The sequence below is a fragment of the Cydia amplana genome, chromosome 1 (genome assembly GCF_948474715.1).
Source record: "Cydia amplana chromosome 1, ilCydAmpl1.1, whole genome shotgun sequence".
Lineage (NCBI taxonomy): Eukaryota > Metazoa > Arthropoda > Insecta > Lepidoptera > Tortricidae > Cydia > Cydia amplana.
In genome coordinates this window covers 3508955-3529031 of record NC_086069.1, presented here as the reverse complement: position 1 = coordinate 3529031, position 20077 = coordinate 3508955, and the positions used below count along the sequence as shown (strand labels likewise).

Here is a 20077-nt window from a genome sequence, read left to right as displayed (position 1 = left end):
TGGTTATACCTAGTCATAACTTAAATACAATACAGGTTCACCCTACAGTTGCCAAATTTAAAAAAACAGTGGCTAAATAAAATGAGGTGTATTTAAAGACACATTGCCATGTATTATTTCTGTCATACGTCTGTTAAACTCATAGAGACAGATTATCCCTTGTTTCAAAATGTCTGTCCAGTTAGTCTTTTAAAACTCTGCATCTAAAAATAGAATTATTACACAGTAGCTCAATATATAGGTGCGTGATTCTTTTACAATGGAATTATTATCATACGATTATTCATACATATAATACATGCGCATTGTTTTAAATGTACTTACATTACATCTGGTACACGGACAAAAGTCACGAGCGGTGATAAGTAGCTGTCATGTATCATTGTCTTCAAATATGGACGTTGTTTAAATATGTTCTGTAATCGTAGGCAATGGTTTGTCTTTAAAAACCGGCCAAGTGCGAGTCGGACTCGCCCATGAAGGGTCCCGTATTTAGGGGATTTGTGACGTATTAAAAAAACACTACTTACTAGATCTCGTTCAAACCAATTTTCGGTGGAAGTTTGCATGGTAATGTACATCATATATTTTTTTTAGTTTTATCATTCTCTTATTTTAGAAGTTACAGGGAGGGGGACACACATTTTACCACTTTGGAAGTGTCTCTCGCGCAAACTATTCAGTTTAGAAAAAATTATATTAGAAACCTCAATATCATTTTTGAAGACCTATTGAGTTTCAGTTCTAAGTATGGGCAACCTCCAAAAACATTTTTTTTTTCTATTTCATGTGTGAAAATCTTAATGCGGTTCACAGAATACTTACCAAGTTTCAACAGTGTAGGTCTTATAATTTCGGAAAAAAGTGGCTGTGACATACGGACGGACGGACAGACAGACAGACATGACGAATCTATAAGGGTTCCGTTTTTTGCCATTTGGCTACGGAACCCTAAAAATAGACTTTGTTTATGTCTTGTAATACTAGGTACCGTAAAACTACGCAACTATATAACACTTTAAACACTCGCGTTTTGTACACATATTTAATTACACAGACGGGTCTACCGCGATATAATTTCATTTACCTTTAATTCCGACGTTTCAGCTGAGTTGCACCAGCTGTGGTCACGGAAAGCTGTGGAGCTGTGGTCTTTCCGTGACCACAGCTGGTGCAACTCAGCTGAAACGTCGGAGGGCGTTTTTTTTTCTAAAGTTGTCCCCTAGACTTTTTTTTCAAATTTGGGATTGTTTATGTTATTTCTACTCAGAATCACGAGCTCTTTCTATCCTAATAGGAGAAAAAAAGTGTCCCAAAATTTCCATACGTTTTTCGATCTTTCCATTCCGCGACCGCCATAGAAAGTCTATGAAAAATGGTGACGGAATGGAAATAAAAACCTTAGGACACTTTTTTTCTCCTATTAGGATAGAAAGAGCCCGTGATTCCGAGTACAAATAACAAAGAGTAAAAATCCCAAATTTGAAAAAAAAAAAACGCCCCGGTATTAAAGGTAAAAACAATAAATTATATCGCGGTAGACCCGTCTGTGTAATTAAATACGCAACTATAGTCCAGTACTACAACTATGGTCCACAAGTTCAAGACGTAACACTAAACCGTATAAAACAAAGTTCCCCGCCGCGTCTGTCTGTTTGTGTATATGTATGTTCGCGATAAACTCAAAAACTAATGAACGGATTTTCAAGCGGTTTTCACCTATCAAAAGAGTAATTCTTGAGGAAGGTTTAGGTGTATAATTTGTTACGGTTTTGTGTAACCCGTGCGAAGCCGGGACGGGTTGCCACTGTTGCTAGTTAAGTGCTTATATGTTACAAGTGCTCTATTAGTTTTTTAGCTTGTACCTAATGGAATCATTCAATGTGATAATTTATGATATAATTAATAACTGTGGTAGGTATCGTTCGCATTCCTTATATAATTATCACAAGTAGCAGAGGTCAAGAGATAGCGAAGCGAATGTGTAGGTATACATATTGATTAGGTATATCAACATTTACAAATTAAATAAAGTGATGAAATATACACCGGTAAGAAATTGGGCACATTGAAAGTGTATCCTTACTTATACTTCAATTGAAAAATTCGGTAGTATTGCGGGTATAATTACGAACCACAAATCTACTTTTATAGATGGAGCATATAAAGGTGACGTTTGGATGACAACTGCAGCTGCAGTTGCCGCCGCTGCATGTGTCAATGTTCTTGATAAAATGAGTGACGGAATTAACGTCATAATTGCGGCAGTAATGCGGCGGCTAACATCACTCATTTCATAAAAAAAAAATAGTCTCGGCATCATCGCCGCCGCAGCAATGTTGCAAGTGCTGCAGTTGCCATCCGAATGTCAACTTTATTTAGTACAGCCTGGTAAGTTTGTTAAAAATACAACGTAACGTGATATTTCACGTAGTGTTATCATTCCGATTCAATGTTTACAATAACAATATACACAGCGATTATTTTCTAAAACTAAAACGCCAATATATTAGGTACTCTATCAAATTCTGGATGCCACTGTAAACTAACCAATCGTGTAACATTATCGAATTCATTTCATTCATTAAGCATAACAGTAACATGAATACCGGCTTCAAATACATTTCCAATTTAACACTAGAAAGTTACCATTTCAGCACTGAATGTAGGTACTCGTAATATTCACACATAAAAACCAATATAGTATGGACCACATTTACCAATATTTGGTTAGAATCTGGAGCTCATACACTGTGCTGGTGTAAGGGAATGTTAAAACAGCATAATATATTCATTGGAAACATGCAGTAGATTTGAACGCGAGAAGCAAACTCCGGATGCTATGAGTTATTCCGAACTGTATCAAGCGCAAGCGAATGGTAAGGTAAACCGGTATAGGTAATAAGGTTTGTTTGAAGAAACGTCACTTTTGACACTGACATATCCGATCCATGTCGTATCTTTAGTAAATTATTGACGTATCTTAAAGTTTGAATCAGGTCGTAAATTACGGTAAATATGACACATTTGGCGATTCAGTCAGGTGTTGTGTGAATCATCTCTGTACATTTTTAATTGCTAAAATGTTGTGCTGTCAGTTAGGACAAATTATTCGATTGTTTATTCAGTAAACATGCCAGGCGCGTTTGCGCCTTAAAATTTGAACAACGAGGTTCTACTCAAAATCAAACAATGCTTTAACACAAAGTGTCGAATATCAGAAGCTAACGTCCATTATGCCTCATTAGACCTCTGCATTGCAAACTGAACCTTACCGAATTGACGTAGGGTTGAAATAGGAGGGTGTAGGATGTTCAGGATAGGTTAGTTAACGCTAATTAGGCAGTATAAACGGGCTTAAATGCGCGTTACGCCTGCTTTACTAGATAGGCATAGATTTGTGTATCTAACACAGTGTTTAGAGGTGTTGTATCGGTGTTGGTTGAGTGCGCCATGGGATTATCGGTTCAGGATTTTAGGAATTAGCTTTGAATGATTAGCAGGATTCGTGGGTTTCAATCCTGGCTTCTGTGTTTGCGGGAATATTCTGTAAAATTATGTACGAAATATAGTATGATATTTATGAAGGAAAACGCAGATAACGGATGAATGCCATCATGACGCCTTTCCTCTAGATTTTAACCAAAATCAGTGTCTGCACTAATTCTTGGGATTAGATAGCTAAGCTAATATATCCATGTTGCCAAGTCGTTACCTTGCATTGATTTTCCACAGAAGTGACCTTTTTCTAAAATATATTTGTCGTAAGTATAGCCACTTATAGTCTCTACAGAGTACTTACCTAATGTAGTCTAGAAAGCTGCCTGTCTTGTAGGGCTATAAGTTATTCTAACCGGTTCTGATTCGCTTCGGTTCAAAGAGTGAAACTATCCGATAGATATTGCAATTGGTCTATTTATGTTTAGCAGGAGAATGTTTTCAACATAAGGCAGCATAGCAAAGATGAAAAGCGTCGTTAACGTCAATACAAAAGTTCGTAGGTTCCTACTTTTCTTTTGGCGTTACCTAACGATTGAGGATTGACATCTTGGCTACGCCCTCGGTGGTTAATGTTTGAGTTTTTTATTATTTCTTTTCTTATATTAAGTATTACTACTTATTTGTATCATTCAACAAATAAAGACATCCAAACAAATATTTATTTCTCTTATAAGCTTCAATACAATACATCTAAATATCTCACAAATCGCCATCAGACCGTGAAAACTAACGCCGCACGTATTCGATTCAAAAGCTATTCGATGTCTCTTAAATCTTTCAAAAGTTGAATATTTGTATTGTATTGTGACCGCGGGCGTACACACCACATTTTAACCAAAAGGTCGTAAGTCACTAAGAGGTTGTATAAAAGTTACGTCATTTTGAAGGTACATCGGGCGTATTACGTATGCAGCAGGCGTACTCGATGTCGTCGCTGCATTCCGCACGTGTAGAATTACGCTTGACAGATATACTGTGCCATGTTTCTCTAGTACAGTAGTTTTAACGAGTCACTTTTAACTTTTTCGGAAGTAGAACGACATTTGGGATGCGCTATCTAGGTGATGGTTACTCGGCTATCATTTTGTATCAGGTATGTTGGATTTAGAACTGTAGAGTAAAAATAACAACATTGTTGACTGACAGATTGTATTTATTGCAATGACATACATAATAAAGTCTACTTTTTGGTCAGTTAAAAGACTTGATGCACCTACAGCTTTTGCCTTTATTTCACCGAAACTAAATAGGTATACCTACGTTGAGGATTTTAATATTTTATATTATTTAATGTTGTACAAGCAAAGAAAAAGTTGAATATGAAACCTCCATACAGCCAGCATCATGCGGATGCAACAGCGCACCAAAAGTATCTTCCCTGAAATAGGTACTTTTCCAGATAGATCCTTTTCCTTTTAAAGATAAATATCTACAGTTCGCGTTCATGTACCTATATTATAATTGTTATACACATTAATAGACATACTTATCTCTTTTTGTTAAGTTGTTAGAGACTTTAGAGAGTGACTTTTGATGCTGATTATATATACCTAATCTAAATCTCAAGTGAAAGAACCACTTAGCCCACATATATAGCTGTTAAATCTCTCAAATTGACAAGTTGTTAATCCGTTAACACGTTACTTAGCTGTCAAAGGCATGTTAACTTATCAACACATTCACAAAAAGTCTAAAGATCTTACTAAATGTCACACCGCTCGACATTTTCCGATATTGAATTACAACTTTACGTTCGTAATATAAGCAACATATTTGACTAAAATTAGACTTTATCTCTTTGTAATAAGATCTAAGAATAGCCAGTTATATGTCATAGATGGTCCTCAAACCGTATAAAAGGAACAGAACACCGTGCACCGTTAGATCCGCAAGTTGAACGCAAACGTCACATATTGAGTTACTAGCTCGTAATGCGATATTCGCCGATCAGAGCGAACGAGCAATCGAATCCAACTCAATCGATAATGTAATTCACAGAACATGTGAACTTTTGTGTTAATATCATGTACTCTTTTCTGTTATAACTTAATAATGAATAAATAAATTGGTATATTTATTGATCATATTTTCTTTTCACTTTTTTATGATAATTGGCTTTCTATATATTCATTTACTGTGAACATGTATTAAAATCAGCATACTTATCGTTATTGGGTGTCAGAGATCATTTTAGCTCGATCGTCTGACATCAAAAGAGCAAAAGAGCGTTTTGAACACCCCAGCTATCATCGATTCAAGTGGCTACAGGAGCTCGTCTTAATTCCTCGTTCCATATTCGAATTTTCGCCCGCCATGTTGAATTTTAAATGCCGAATGTTTTCATTCCTAATTCTTTCGCCGGGAAGCCATGTTGATTTTTGGAGGAATTTCCGCAGGAAAGTCGACAACGGTCGCTAGTTAAATATTCTTTTAAGATCCTATTAAGTTTTTGACACTTTTGTAACCAGTTTTGCTTGGGACGTTGGAAGTTCAGAAGATTTAGTTAAAGCGAATGATTAAGAAGTTAAATACTGTTGGATTTTTTAGACGAGGGTTGTTTAGATAAAAAAGGGAATACTAATACTTCAGCGTGGCTTTAGCTGGGCTGAATATTTGTAGACACAATAATAATTATAATAAGTAGGTACTGAAAATAATTATAATCATAATATCAGCGAGAAAAGAAAGCGGATTTGGCGATTTTGTGAAATTTTAACTGGTAGGATATATAACTTTACCCTATAATAGATCAAATTTGTTACAAATTAGAACGTGTTGTGTTGTGTTTAGGTACACTAATAACAATATGGAGCATACTTGAGTTAATCACATCAACAAGCGCAATTAAAACTAGGCCTGCGTAATAGAAACCACATCCACGTTAATTAAAGATGTTTATGTTTACACCCGACACCACACTTATTTACTACCTACCTGAAAACAGCGATAATTAAGAAACAAGAACTTAATTACGAGCAATAATGATTAACGAGTATGAAAATTGAGATTTAATTACATTAAGCGTCTTTGAAGTGAGGAATTTTGAGTTACATTTGACATTTGGTGCGGATTCTACTTCGTTCAAGGAACATATTGACAGGGGGATTTGCTACATATATTTCTAAAGTTAATGGTCTAATAACTCATTTATTGCATAATAAGTGTTATAAAATGAATATAAAACTAAAATTTTTATTATTATAATTTAAATAGTATTATTATAATTTAAATAGTATTATTTAATTTAATGCATGTTAATTATAAGGAGCAATGTTTTGAAAATATGTGTCCCGCCGAGTTTCTTGCCGGTCCCATATTGGGATACCCTTCTACAATTTAGGAGGGATTTCAATCTTCTCGGGTCAGCGTCAGCGGTGTAGGGTTAGAGCCGGCGTTTATCTGACGTTTAAGCGCATTGTAATATTTCAAAAATAATAGTAGTTTGTGTTACAAGGGATCAAATTGATATATTTCCGTCAAGGGCGTACATTGAATCCTGAATGAAGCGATGGATTCTAAATTAGAATCCTGAGCGTAATGAGGGATTCAAGTGTTAACGCCCAAGACGAAATAATTTTGATACCGTGTGACACATACTTCTTTTCACATCAACTATGAGGAAAATAAAAAAATCTTAGTGTTGACACAATCTGATGCTTAAACAGACTATTTAAGCTAAAAAAGTTAATATTCAAAAAAATTTAAAAATAGTGTGCTAGAACAGAAAAGTGTTACTTTGATCCCTCCTAGCAGGGGGGAAAAGTGCCATTTTGATCCCTCCTAGCAGGGAAGAAAAAGCTATTTTCCGAATAGGTGGTGTGAAAACTATCTTGTATTTATCTCTTTATCTTTATAAAGCTACACTTACTAATAACTTCTACATAGCATGATCGCTTTTAAATCCTACATCTATTCTTGCATAAATTTACAATAACGAATATAACCCGCGTTTTCCTTTACATACATCGCTTACCTTAAATTACTTCAACTATTTATCTGACAGCGAAAAACGACTTTGTACAAACGGGTTAGTGTCTAAATTTGATCGGAATGCGCTTAAGTACTGGAAATTTTAACTGCTATCTGAGTAATGCCATAATGCTTACATTGTCTTAGTACGTGCCTAGCATGGCGATGGGTGCATTTTGGTAATTTCCGTTCTATGGAGCAAGTTCGTCAGTGAATTTACATGTATATCGCTTATGAATTTAATTTGGCGCTTGGATATTGGTGTTCCCAGTTTAACTATAAACGTAAACGTTTAGATATTGGCGACCGCTTCAAGTATTAAATTAAAAGATTAAAAGTACCTAAAGGTACCGTTCAGATTCAGACGGCACTAGCAATAGTGCAGCGCGACAGCGCAAATGTCAAAAATCCAAGCAGCAACATTGATTTTGACATTTGCGACAGGAATAAAGTCGGCAGTAATGTCGCGATGCAATACTGCTCCAGTAATTCCCACTGTTAATTTATTAACTATATTTTTTCAAATCGGTTTGGGATTTCGGTAATTTTACACATGTGAACGGTTCCTGACATATGTGCAATAAAAACTAAAAACAGAACCTGACCTTTGTGCACACTTGAAATCACAAACACTTATGAAACGGCCTGTACAAAAAACAAAACTACCCGCTAAAGAAATGGGGTAGGACATAAATTACAAACTTGATGGTGTTTGGGGCAAAAATACAAAAAAGAGCCCAAGTCATTGTAAGGGACCCCATCCGACATTTTTGAGAGTGTTCGTGACATTGCAAATTGTTTTGGTGGGGTTGATATCACAATATTTGTTATGTTTTCTATAGAAAACTGAAGTGACGGACGGCGGCCCGGACCCAGATCGTTCTAGCGTGAGTCATCCTTAAGAGGACAGGGAGACGATCGATTTTCCTTTCCATTTTCCTTCCTGGATTTTAACATTACAAAATATTATTATACAATTTATGTATATTAACCATTTGTTTGATTTTTTCCTATGTGTGGAGAGGCGGATTTAGAACAGTCGTCCACTTTCGTCTTATTAATAATTCATATTTCTAGCCTTCATTAGAACAAGTCGTATTGCGCCCCAGGGTCCTTTGAATGCCGCAGTTCCACAATGCATTCAAAAAAAGAAGCAAACATTTTTTTGTGAATTTACAAAAAGCGCAATCAAGATAATGGTTCTATTCTGTATTCAAATGGAACAAAACTTCGTTAAAAGTACAAGTGTATACCAGAAAGATGTATTTTGTATGAAATGTTCAAAGATAAGGCTCACCGGTTAAATAATATCGCAGACACGCCACTCTAAAACGTTTTCTTATTATTTACCAAGCGTTTATGAACAAACGTCATTGTTTACACACGAACAATGTGATTTTTGGCAATTTTTGCTTGCATAATAACTGGAAATGTAATAAATAACTAAAAACGAAACCAATGAAAATACAATAAGAATGCAATATTAATACTATGCAATATTAATACTATGCCAATGTGCAATATGTGCGTAAATTAGCGACCCGCCCCGGCTTCGCACGGGTTAACAAATTATACATAAAACTTCCCCTTGAATCACTCTATGTAAAAACCGCATCAAAATCCGTTGCGTAGTTTTAAAGATCTAAGCATACATATTAGGGACAGACAGGCAGCGGGAAGCGACTTTGTTTTATACTATATAGTGATAACAAATACCCGAAAAATTTCAAGGCATATTTTTCTTACTTACACGTCTTTTACAGAATGTCATAAAAAATTAAAACCACAATCATACAACTAAAACAAAACATATTATCTTCAATTCAATGTATTCTCCTTCAACTTTGATACGCAAACGTTAAAACTGTCAACATGTGTCGCTACAAAAATATCGGGTTAATATGTAGGTATTTATACTCGTGGTAGAATACTGGTATACCTATTATATAATAGAAAGTAAAATATAATACCAATTTGCCCCAAACCACTAACTTTTTTCAGATTGAAGGCCAGTGCAAAATTACTTAGCGTCAACTTAGTAGGGAAGATACGGATTATCGGGGTATCTTTAGAGATTTGGGGCGAAGGCACGAGTACAAGGGCGTTAAAAGGGTCAAACACTTTTAAGCCGATTAAAATAGACGGGAAATTGGGAAAGTTACTTCCCCCTTTTGTGCCATGTCGTCAAGTGTATGAAGTTCGGTGTATTGACAATATCGTTTTTGGTGTTTGCAATTCAAGAGATGTCACATGTGCGTTGTCGACCTTTCGAGTTGTGTTTAATGGATTCTCGCAGTTATTTAGGTGTTTCTCTCACCGTTAAGGTGACAGTCCATTTCCAACCGCAGCTGCTCTACTGTTCATTTTATTATGGAAATTGACAGTAACAGCGACGCGTTCAGTACCAGTAGAGCAGCTGCGGTCAATGGAATGTTAGATGAACATTATATTCTCTATCACAAAATTAAACAAGCAACTTTAGGAAGAAGTGGCTTGGTAATAAATAAGAAAGAGTATCTAGGTACTCTAGGTAGGTCATTGTATTCTTTGAGTCAATGAGCTAGTGTGATAATCACACTAGCTCATTGACTTATTTAGATTTGAATTATTTAGAGATAGATATAGTATTGAATTCAAATCGTCGAGTTCTTTTTTCGAATGATACCTTGGTTACACAGCGAAGGCATTCCACAAAAAATATACTAATGTAAGGAAACTTTAAACTCTATTAATACAAGAAAGCAAAAAGGAAGTTTGAAAAAATACTTAAAAGGTTCAATTTCCTATAATATTTATTTATTATGTATGTATTTAAATACTCGTACTTATATGAAAATTAAAACCTCAGGCGAGCGTGGGGACGCCTTAAGGGGTTAAGGCAAGCTAGTTTATAATCATAATTATTGAAAACACAACCCGTCCCCACACAATCTACTCTACATACGTGGGCGAGGCATAATTGTTGGCAAAACGAGGCAAATTATAATAGGCAAGAAGTATGGCCGCGGAACGGCGAAATTATTTCTATACAAATCGCATGAAACGTGGAATTAGATGTTATAGAAGAACCGACAATAAAAATTAAAACAAGCGGGAAAATTCGTTTTTATGTTCGTGAAATATCATGGAATAATCAATAAAACAGGTTGATAATCCCTTGTTTCCCGGCATCTGTAGTAAATGTAAGTACTCTAGCCGACGAAGTTGTTTTCTCATTAACTCTGCTAAAATAAAACCGTATAAAAATTTCACCAGGATATTTATTTATTTACTTGCACAATTACCATACAATTTTAGAAAATTGTTAACGAAGACAGATTTTTTCACCTAATTAAAACAAACTGAGAGCCAGCGTGCGTCCCCTAGCCATTTAAAATAAGAACGTCTATTATTTGTCATTAGTTAACTTGTCAACTGCCGTGTGACTGTGTTTAAAACAGATTTATTACCCGAAAGTATCGGACCAATTGGAGGAACGCGACAGAGCTACTATAAATTCAGTGGCTGTCAAGACAATGGCAAGTAAATTGTTTATTCTATTTTCACTTTTGTAGTGGAAACTGCTAAAGGTGCAGTTGGACGGTTTAATACCTTATCGAAACAACGTTATTTATGAAGTGATTGGTTGAAACAAAATAACTGCAACGAACTGAGTTATGTGTTAAAATAATGAAGTTGTCGAATTCAATGGTGTGTAGTCGGAAACCGTTATTACCTGAAACAAAAAATAAGACATAATTAGAATTGTTATAAGTACACAATATGATATACAAAAGTAATCGGGGAGTCACCAGTAAAAACCAATACAGATCGTAGACAGTGGATAGTAGGGAGTAGCATAATATGTACTTATTTTTTTACAAGCTATAGATGTTGAAAACTTTTCATTTCGCTTTCAGTTAAGGTGTGTTTTAGACACTAATTTAGTTTACATAAATTATGACAGCCCATCTAGTGCGGTTGTAATCTCTGTCCGCGGCGCAGTGGCATTAGTTAGCTCTGAATAATAGTGCAACACACTGGGGAATGGATTTCATTATGCAATACGTTGCCAGCCGCGACTTCTTTTGCTTGTGGATGGTATTTTATGAGGATGGTAATTTTTTGTGTAAAAGAACCGGATAAATGGTGGTTGGTGGATAAATGGTGGAACCGGGTAATGGTATATGTAGTTATTTCCAAAACTGACCACTTTTCATAGCTCTTTAGTGTATTCATTTTATTTCCTTATAAAAACATGAATACATAATTTAATGTTCCACGAATAATGAAGTTTGTCTAATTGTGTATATTATAATAGCCCCATCCAGTGCAGCAGTAATCTCCGTCCGCGGCCCAGTGGCATTTGTTAGCTCCGCTGAATAATAGTGCGCAACACACTGGGGGATAGATTTCATTATGCAATACGTCGCCAGCCGCGATTTCTTCCGTTCTTTTGTTTGTGAATGGTATTTTTATGAGGTACAATTTCTTGGTACTTTACTTTGACAGCTGGAGTATATTCGAAATGGTATTTTACGGAGCTGGCAATTTGTTTCAGCCATTTTAATTGAATACCTTGAGTTTTCAGCGTATTATACTGCTTGATATTTGTGTTGCCGTTACCAGGAGCTATTTTTTGGAGCACTTTATAACATTTCTAGAATACTTGAGTGCTATTGCCAAACTATTATAAAATATTAAGTTTCTACTATCTCTCTTTCCGTCTGTCATAAATCATGAGTATTACATATACCTAGGCGTTTTATATTAGAAATAGGAACGGTTAAAGAAATGTAGGTAACTAAGAATTATTTACTTCAAATTTTGACAAACTATCTAGTATTCTATTGCCAGGTTGCATTATCCTTAAAGTCAAATACACTTGGTTTATTTTATTTTGTTTTGCCTTTTGTACACGAGAAACAAACATTGCATCTAAAACAACAAATGATGACTGTTAAGGCTATCAGCCATAAATTACCTGTAAACGGTCCCAAGGGATGATACAGCAAAACTGACGTTTCACAGAGTATTGAAAACAGCAAGTGCACTAGCATTATAAAACGCAACGATTCAAGAGGTACTTATTAGTTCTACAAAGAACTGAGGAACAACGAGAAAAATCGTCAATCATGTCACGTCGTTACCCTTGCACTTTATTTAAATAAGGGTGACGAATTGACGATGACACGATGAATGTGCAACCATTTTTGGTACATACCTGGGGCAACAGCGTGTAAAACTCGGTTTTAATATTCGGTGTTTCTGTTTTTTAGGCGGCGGACTGAACGAAAGCGGCGCGCGACGTGGCGAACGGCAAATCAAGGCTGTATATACAATTGGAAGAACGCAATTAAATGTATGAATGGCATTGATTAGTCGCTTGCCGCACCGCTTGCGTCCGGCCCGCGGCTTGGCAGGCCAATTCGAACGTGCGCCTGACAGCAATTAGATATTTGAACAATATTGGAATCATATCAGTTAGCTTTCATTCGCGCGTTCATATCGATCTGCCTTGTCCGTACATGTATTAGTGCGAGCGAGACGCCCGCGCAAATGACAGCTAACTGATACGATTCCAATATCATGGTAAGTACTTTGATATTAATTAATTTCATTTAAATATGATGCATGCGACACACATGCTGACATCACACAATATTTGCATGTCTCTATGACCAAACATCGGTTTCATGTCAGTGCACGTTCGAATTAGCCTGTGAGACGTTTATAAGACGCAGTGGCCCGTCTGTTGTTCGCTGTGGGGGTGCAAGTCACGACCGCGGAAACATTACTCATTTGTTCTCGAGGGGTCCACTTGCATTAGAAAGGTTATTAGTTATCCAAACCTAATGTTTAATGACTCATATCGAAGCAGCAGTTAAAAAGTACACTTTTACAACATCGGTTCGATATATACAGTAAAACTCGCTTAATACGATCTCGTTTAATACGCTTTCCTGCGCTTTACGCCGTTTAACATTAGTTAATTTTTCGCGGTTAATACGTTTTTCGTTGGAGACTCATATATGGCGTGGTTCTTCAGAATCTTAATTTTAAAAATACATTTAAAAATACATACAAAGACTAGCTTAGTCTTATCTTACTGTGTATTTTAAATTTTATCACTAAACCGGTAATGTCTTACCTGTGACGGCGCAAGTCACGACCGAGGCAACATTACTCATTGGTACGTGCCCCGGTGTCATGTTCCCGAGATCCACGTCTGTTAGTTATTAGTTATACAAACAATTAATAATTACACTTTTTTTATAAACAAGTTTTTATGCAGATTCTATAAAACAGGGCTTTTTGATTTTCAGTAGGTATAATTTGGTAAAACTGCAATTGCGCAGCGCGGAGACCACAGAACATATTAAAGAGGTTAGAATGGCTATCGCGCACAGTTAGTATCGGAACCGGTGTCGCCGCTCGTTCCTCTCCACATTTACTAACACTCGCGCAACGGTAGTAAAAACTAGCTAGCGCCTTGTGTGCGTGGTGAATGGATACGCCTCCTTTAAACAGATTTGACGTCTGGCTTCTTAATCTGAACGTTATTGTGGCGCAAAAAGGCATGTTTACTTCATTTTCGGTCAGCGCGGGCGAGTAGCATGCGAGCGTTTGCTCAAAACCCCGCGGCGACACGTACCCTGCTCGCATCGCCATTCTACTTGTTCTGTGGCGGAGACATTAAGATTGGGACGAACATAAATCGAAAGGAAAAAGAAAGGAAACTTGACTGACAATCATTGAGCCAATTCGAGCGTATATCAGTAGATGTCATTCTGATATCAGTGTAAGACGATGGTTTTGCTTATTTGAGTAGTTTTATATTAAATAACCAAACGAATGATTTCTAAAACATTAACTTTTACTCAGACATAATATATTCAATAAAATACATTATAGTTATATGACAGACAAAAACAATTAGTCGAAATTTAATGAAAGTGCTTTAAAAAGCATTTAGAAAGCTTTTAAGCGGATAACGATCAAAGTAACGAAATCCAAAGAGACTAAAAAACAACACAATGCCAAGGACATCACTTTAGTAATGCTATTTTAGTTAATGGCAAGTAAAATGTTATTTTAGCTTATTTTATAAGCTAGGTAAAACGATTCACGTGTAGCCCTATATTTACATGTTTAGGTACAGTTACCTCATAAATATTCGTTGAGCGGCAAAGAACATTTACATTCATTTAAGAGGATCATAAGAAGAGTACAGTCAGCTGCAGTGACAAGGTACCCCCTAAATATAAAAATGTATGCATGGGTGCTAAGCTAATAGTATTACTGACTGTACATATAAAGGTACTTGCGTCAAAGAGGGCTCGGTTCATAATAAGCTTGTCTATTTTCATAATTTCATATTTTTATTAGTAACTTTGAATGGGTTTTTGCGTCCGCGTTTGCGTTGCGACAAAACTGCTACTACTTAAATCGTAATAAATACAAGAAAAACAAAAATTTAAAATGTATTTAAAAAAACTCTAAAAACTGGTTTAAATAAAAATAAAACAGGGCTATATAATAGTTAGTTGACAAATGGCGAAGACCTTCGTGCAGATAATCTTAAAAGTACTTCATTTAATAATAGGTACATTACTACCAAGGACGGGAAATGGGGTAATGCCGGCAGAGTGACTTAAATGGGCGAGCGAAGAGAGTGCCGGCGACAAGATATTTCGCAGTCTATTATTACGAGCGTAATGATAATCGTTTTTCACCACACCAACTGGTCTGCTCTCTTGATTGTTCACTCTCTAGTGTTCACTCAGATCTGCAAAGTTCTTTTTACTTTCAATATTATACTGTCCGCAAACCAAAAAAACCCGGCCAAGTGCGAGTCGGACTCGCGCACGGAGGATTTCGCACCATCAACAAAAAATAGAGCAAAACAAGCAAAAAACGGTCACCCATGCAAGTACTGACCCCGCCCGACGTTGCTTAACTTCGGTCAAAAATCACGTTTGTTGTATGGGAGCCCCACTTAAATCTTAATTTTATTCTGTTTTTAGTATTTGTTGTTATAGCGGCAACAGAAATACATCATCTGTGAAAATTTCAACTGTCTAGCTATCACGGTTCGTGAGATACAGCCTGGTGACAGACGGACGGACGGACGGACGGACGGACGGACAGCGGAGTCTTAGTAATAGGGTCCCGTTTTTACCCTTTGGGTACGGAACCCTAATGACGACCAAGATCATATTACCATCTCTTTCACTCCCCCCGCGATTATGCAAGTGTGAATGAGAAGCAGCATGACGAACCCGATCGTCAGTTTCCGGATAGTACCCTACTTTTTCCAGATTTTAGGAGGCAAGTTGATACAGTAAATAGTAAGTTTCAAAGTGTCGTAAGTAGAAAGACTTAGTGGATAAACAAGAATAAGTTACGGTCGGGTCAGCTCTTGCGACAAAGCGTTACGATTAGCCACCCTTCTAGGGTTGACACCTTCAAGTTCGGCCATAGGGTTTTTATCTATGTATGGAGTGAACAGTGAACACTCTTACTTACCTATTTACTTACTCCGTTGGCTCAGTGACCCAAAACGAGACCTTGGCCTCCGACACGACACTTTAACCTTACTTATTTCTCTATGGTTCGGCTTACGAAACAAAGTCTAACGTAAAGGTTATTGCAATGAGATATGGGTTGGCGGTGATCGATGCACTGGAAAGATTTCATATTAGACAAAAGTTTAATTCCATGGAACTCCTTACTTGGAAATTTATAAAAGTGACCATTTATTGAGTAGTGCGTAGACGCCAAACAAGCTATTTAGGTAATTGACAAACCCACTTGAAGTGCGATTGATGATATATCAAGCAAAAAAAATGTCAAGTGTCCTCAATCACGGAACTGCGCTTGAAAATTGCTTCAGGCAATAGGGTTGGTACTATTATACTTCATAGTAAAAACAGATTACACGATATTGAAGATAAGCGCATAAATCTGAATTGGAAATATAGAAATGTATGGAAATATGGATGACTGTTTTTTTTTTGCATTTTTGCAAAGCTGGCAACCCTATTGCCAAAGCTCGAGTACCAAGGATTTCGTGGGACGAGAGGGCATTATACTGGCCTTACATACAATGGAAAGATTTTAAAGCGTTTGCTCAATTTTCGTCGTATTAAAACACAATTAATTGAACATACGTAGACCTTATGACGACGTAATAAGGTTTGCTTGTGTCAGTTAAGTGCGGTACGGGTCATGTACCGACCCAAAAGGTAAATAGCCTTACCACGAGTTTGACACTCGTCATAGAAACGTCATTTTTACGTTCAAAGACAAAACCGAATTGAAAAAGTAATCTGATTTCTAAAGTTTAACGATGTTTTATCGTACAGCTTGGTTCTGCGATTCTACGAGTAGAAGTGGTTTGATTTATCGCGCTGTTTCAACACTTGGTTAACTTATATTTAACAACGAACTGTATTGTTTATTTCAACCGTATCTGATTACAGAGTATGCCGAACTGTTAATTAATAAAGCACCCATTGTTTCATGTTTTCGTAAAGCGACCGCGAGGGCGTATCGTTTTCTAATAATTACTGGAGAAATACTAATTCTTGTAAACTTTTTAATTATTAACGGAACAGATCGATTGTTGTTCACCCACTTTTTGTTGCTGAATAAAGTGAAACATACCTTGTGTTGTTTCCCAAGTTTTTTGTCCTGTTACTTCGCTAGAGCTGCAAACTCCAACCTAACATTAATCTGGGGGCACGGCAGTGCCCCCGCCAAGTCGAGCAAAACAAAGAGGCACGGCCGTACCATCCTTTTCTCGAAGCGATTCAGGCCATTTTCGACGTCCTGTAATTTTGTGCTGGCTGAAGCTAGAACCCTGAATTTTCAGTGACATATAGGGCTTAAGATGCTTTAGATATATTCTCAAAAACATTAAATTAGAACTTGTAGTTTAAGAATGATTATATGTCAAAGTTCCTTAGTTTCGACACTGACACACTCACTCACTCACTCATTCACTCACCGATCATCATTCTCGATCTCATACTTCTAGCATACCCACAAGTTTAAAATTTTAAACTTTTCAGCTTATCAAGCCATAGAAAATCTAAAAATATTGCAATATCAGTCACGTTTTAAAGATCTAAGAACTGCATAGGTAAGTTTGTAATCCCATATAAATATATGCTATTACAAAGTTACTGTTGCAGTTCCTACAAATAGTAGGTAAAGTAAAGGTACACTACGATGTACGATGTGAGTATGAATGAAGATGTGTTTAGTTATGATATGCGTATACATAGTATGGGTATGAGTACCCGAAAAGAAGGACTGCCTACAAAAAGAGATGAGATCCCATCAAAAACATTACATGTAAAAAGGTGCAAGTCTCGCAACGCTTTTACTACAAAAAAGTTTTGAGATGTAATGTGAAACCAAGTCGGTTATTTTAATCAGTGCCAGGGGGTGTTAAAACCGTATCAATAAGATATCTTTAATTTGTAATACATATAATGACTTGGCAATCGCACATAATGCTTTACTCGTACCGTACTCGTAAATATGTGTAATGCTCAAACTGCAATTAGCGCTAGCGTTATGTTTAATTAGAATTATTTTTAATAGGTGACGATGGTCCTTATGTCATTATGCAGCCGTGCTATGTAAAAGTGGTCTCTAAGACCATATTAACATTTATGGCTACGTGAAATAAAATAAATGAGTTCTTGTTTCCTACAATGTCCCTAATATTGTAGGTAGCATAATGTAGTAAGACTGAGATACGAATACTATGACGTTAACAGCTACTGACGGCATATGTTGCTATGAACCGAGACACAGCCATCGGACCTTTCGTTCCCACCTATGGTTGCTGCCGCCGCCGGTTTGCGCGACTGGCAAAGTCGTGGCCGAGCCGTAAGGCGTGTAAACAAAAGGAAGGGATGGAAAAATTCACACACTTCTAAGCTTCTTGCCCGTAGCGGTGATTTTTTATATTTTTAAATATATAACGAAGTTTCGATAAGAATAAAAAAAAAACAATGAAAAGTCGCATCGAGTAATACTCACAAAAAACCCACGTTAGTTTCGTTGGTGACAACCCTAAATTAGGGTTGTGCCCTTTGATCCTAGCGCTTACGGCGATTTGTTACAAGCAGTAGAATTTGAATGTTCGAAATGTTGGTATCAGGACAGTTTGAGCTTTTTCTGATTTCTAGTAAAAAGAGTTTTGAATCGATAGTATTTTTTTATATACCACTTTCACTGAGAAATTTTGATAATGATAAGCCTATCAATATCGAAAAATGTACCTACCCAAGATTGTCGAATATTAAAAATTAAATAAATAAATATACCTATAGTACGTCGGTTCCTCACTCTGCGGCCCTGACCACCGGCAGCTTGGGCCCTGCCGCGCTGCTGGCGGCACCCTAGGTTAGGTTTTTTATATTGTTTCGTAAGTGTTTTTATATTTTAATTTTATATGCGTATTGTAAAAATCCTAAGCTAAGAAGAGAAGTAAATAAAGAAATAATAAAAGTAAGCTCTTCATCTGTTACAAATATAATAACCTAATTTCAAAATAAGAAGACATTTCAGCAGTCGGTCTCAAAACTTTATTTTAAAACGGCGTAACCGACGTATTTTCCTCTTAAATACAGTACATTTTGGTATTACAACGTTTTGAAATGAATTCTATAAAGGTTGTTGGTTAATTGGATAATCTTATTTCACTTTGCTGGATTGAGTTGAGTTGTTGATTTGGAAATTAGACCGAGAAATGGAAATACAAAGTTGAATTGAATGTCTATTTTTGTCAACAACTTTTTGTGGAACGATTTAACAATAAATAAATTCTCGAGCAATCTTACACAAATCAACCTAGATCTGTATGCCCAGTAAGACTTGTATTGTAGATATTTTTTTTTTTATAATAGGTATAGGAGGGAAACGAGCGGATGAATGCCTAATGGTAAACGATTACCGTTGCCCATGGACACCTACAATACAATACCAGAGGGGTTACAAGTGCGTTGCCGGCATTTAAAATAGGAGTATGCTCTTTTCTTTACGGTTGTTTCGGCCTGGAGATACCGAGGGCGACAGTTTATTCCACAGTTTAGCTGCGCTAGGCAGGGAGTTTCCAGAGAATCGCACAGCCAACCATCTAAGGCCCACTAAAAACATCCTAAAAACCCGGGGTTAAGCAATTTAACCGTTAACCAAGTGTCTAATTGTACTGGTAACCATGGTAACTCCAGGTTTAACCTGTTAACCCCGGGTTAGTGAAATGGTGCAAGTGGGCCTAAGTCACGTAGGACGATGGCGGTAAGAAGCGGCGGGGATAAATCCGAACAATTCCTCGGAGCAGTATGTAAATGGAGTATGATACATGTGGTTTTATTTTGACATGCAGATCGTAACAAACTGTGTAGTAAGTATTGTTTTGCAACCCGGTTTTAAGTCTTAATTGCCAGGTATCATAATTTTCTCATATCATGTCAAAGTCGCGTCAGGAAAAACTATGAACTAAATTAGAATATGTTAAACCACCGTCCTTTCTAACACAACCACATTAACATGTTTACATTTTATACTTTATATGTTAGCGATAACATTTTTAGCGTATAAATATTCG

General features: G+C 36.5%; 1 protein-coding gene and 1 long non-coding RNA gene across 2 annotated transcripts in view; both read right to left on the bottom strand.

The window, feature by feature from the left end:
- Window positions 1-20077, bottom strand: part of LOC134662137 (DE-cadherin) — a 325027-nt gene that overhangs the window by 208827 nt on the left and 96123 nt on the right. The window lies entirely within an intron of this gene.
- Window positions 505-20077, bottom strand: part of LOC134662223 (uncharacterized) — a 59719-nt gene continuing 40146 nt past the window's right edge. Inside the window, exon 2 of the long non-coding RNA XR_010098038.1 lies at window positions 505-728. This is a non-coding gene — a long non-coding RNA (uncharacterized LOC134662223). The remainder of the gene's footprint in view (window positions 729-20077) is intronic.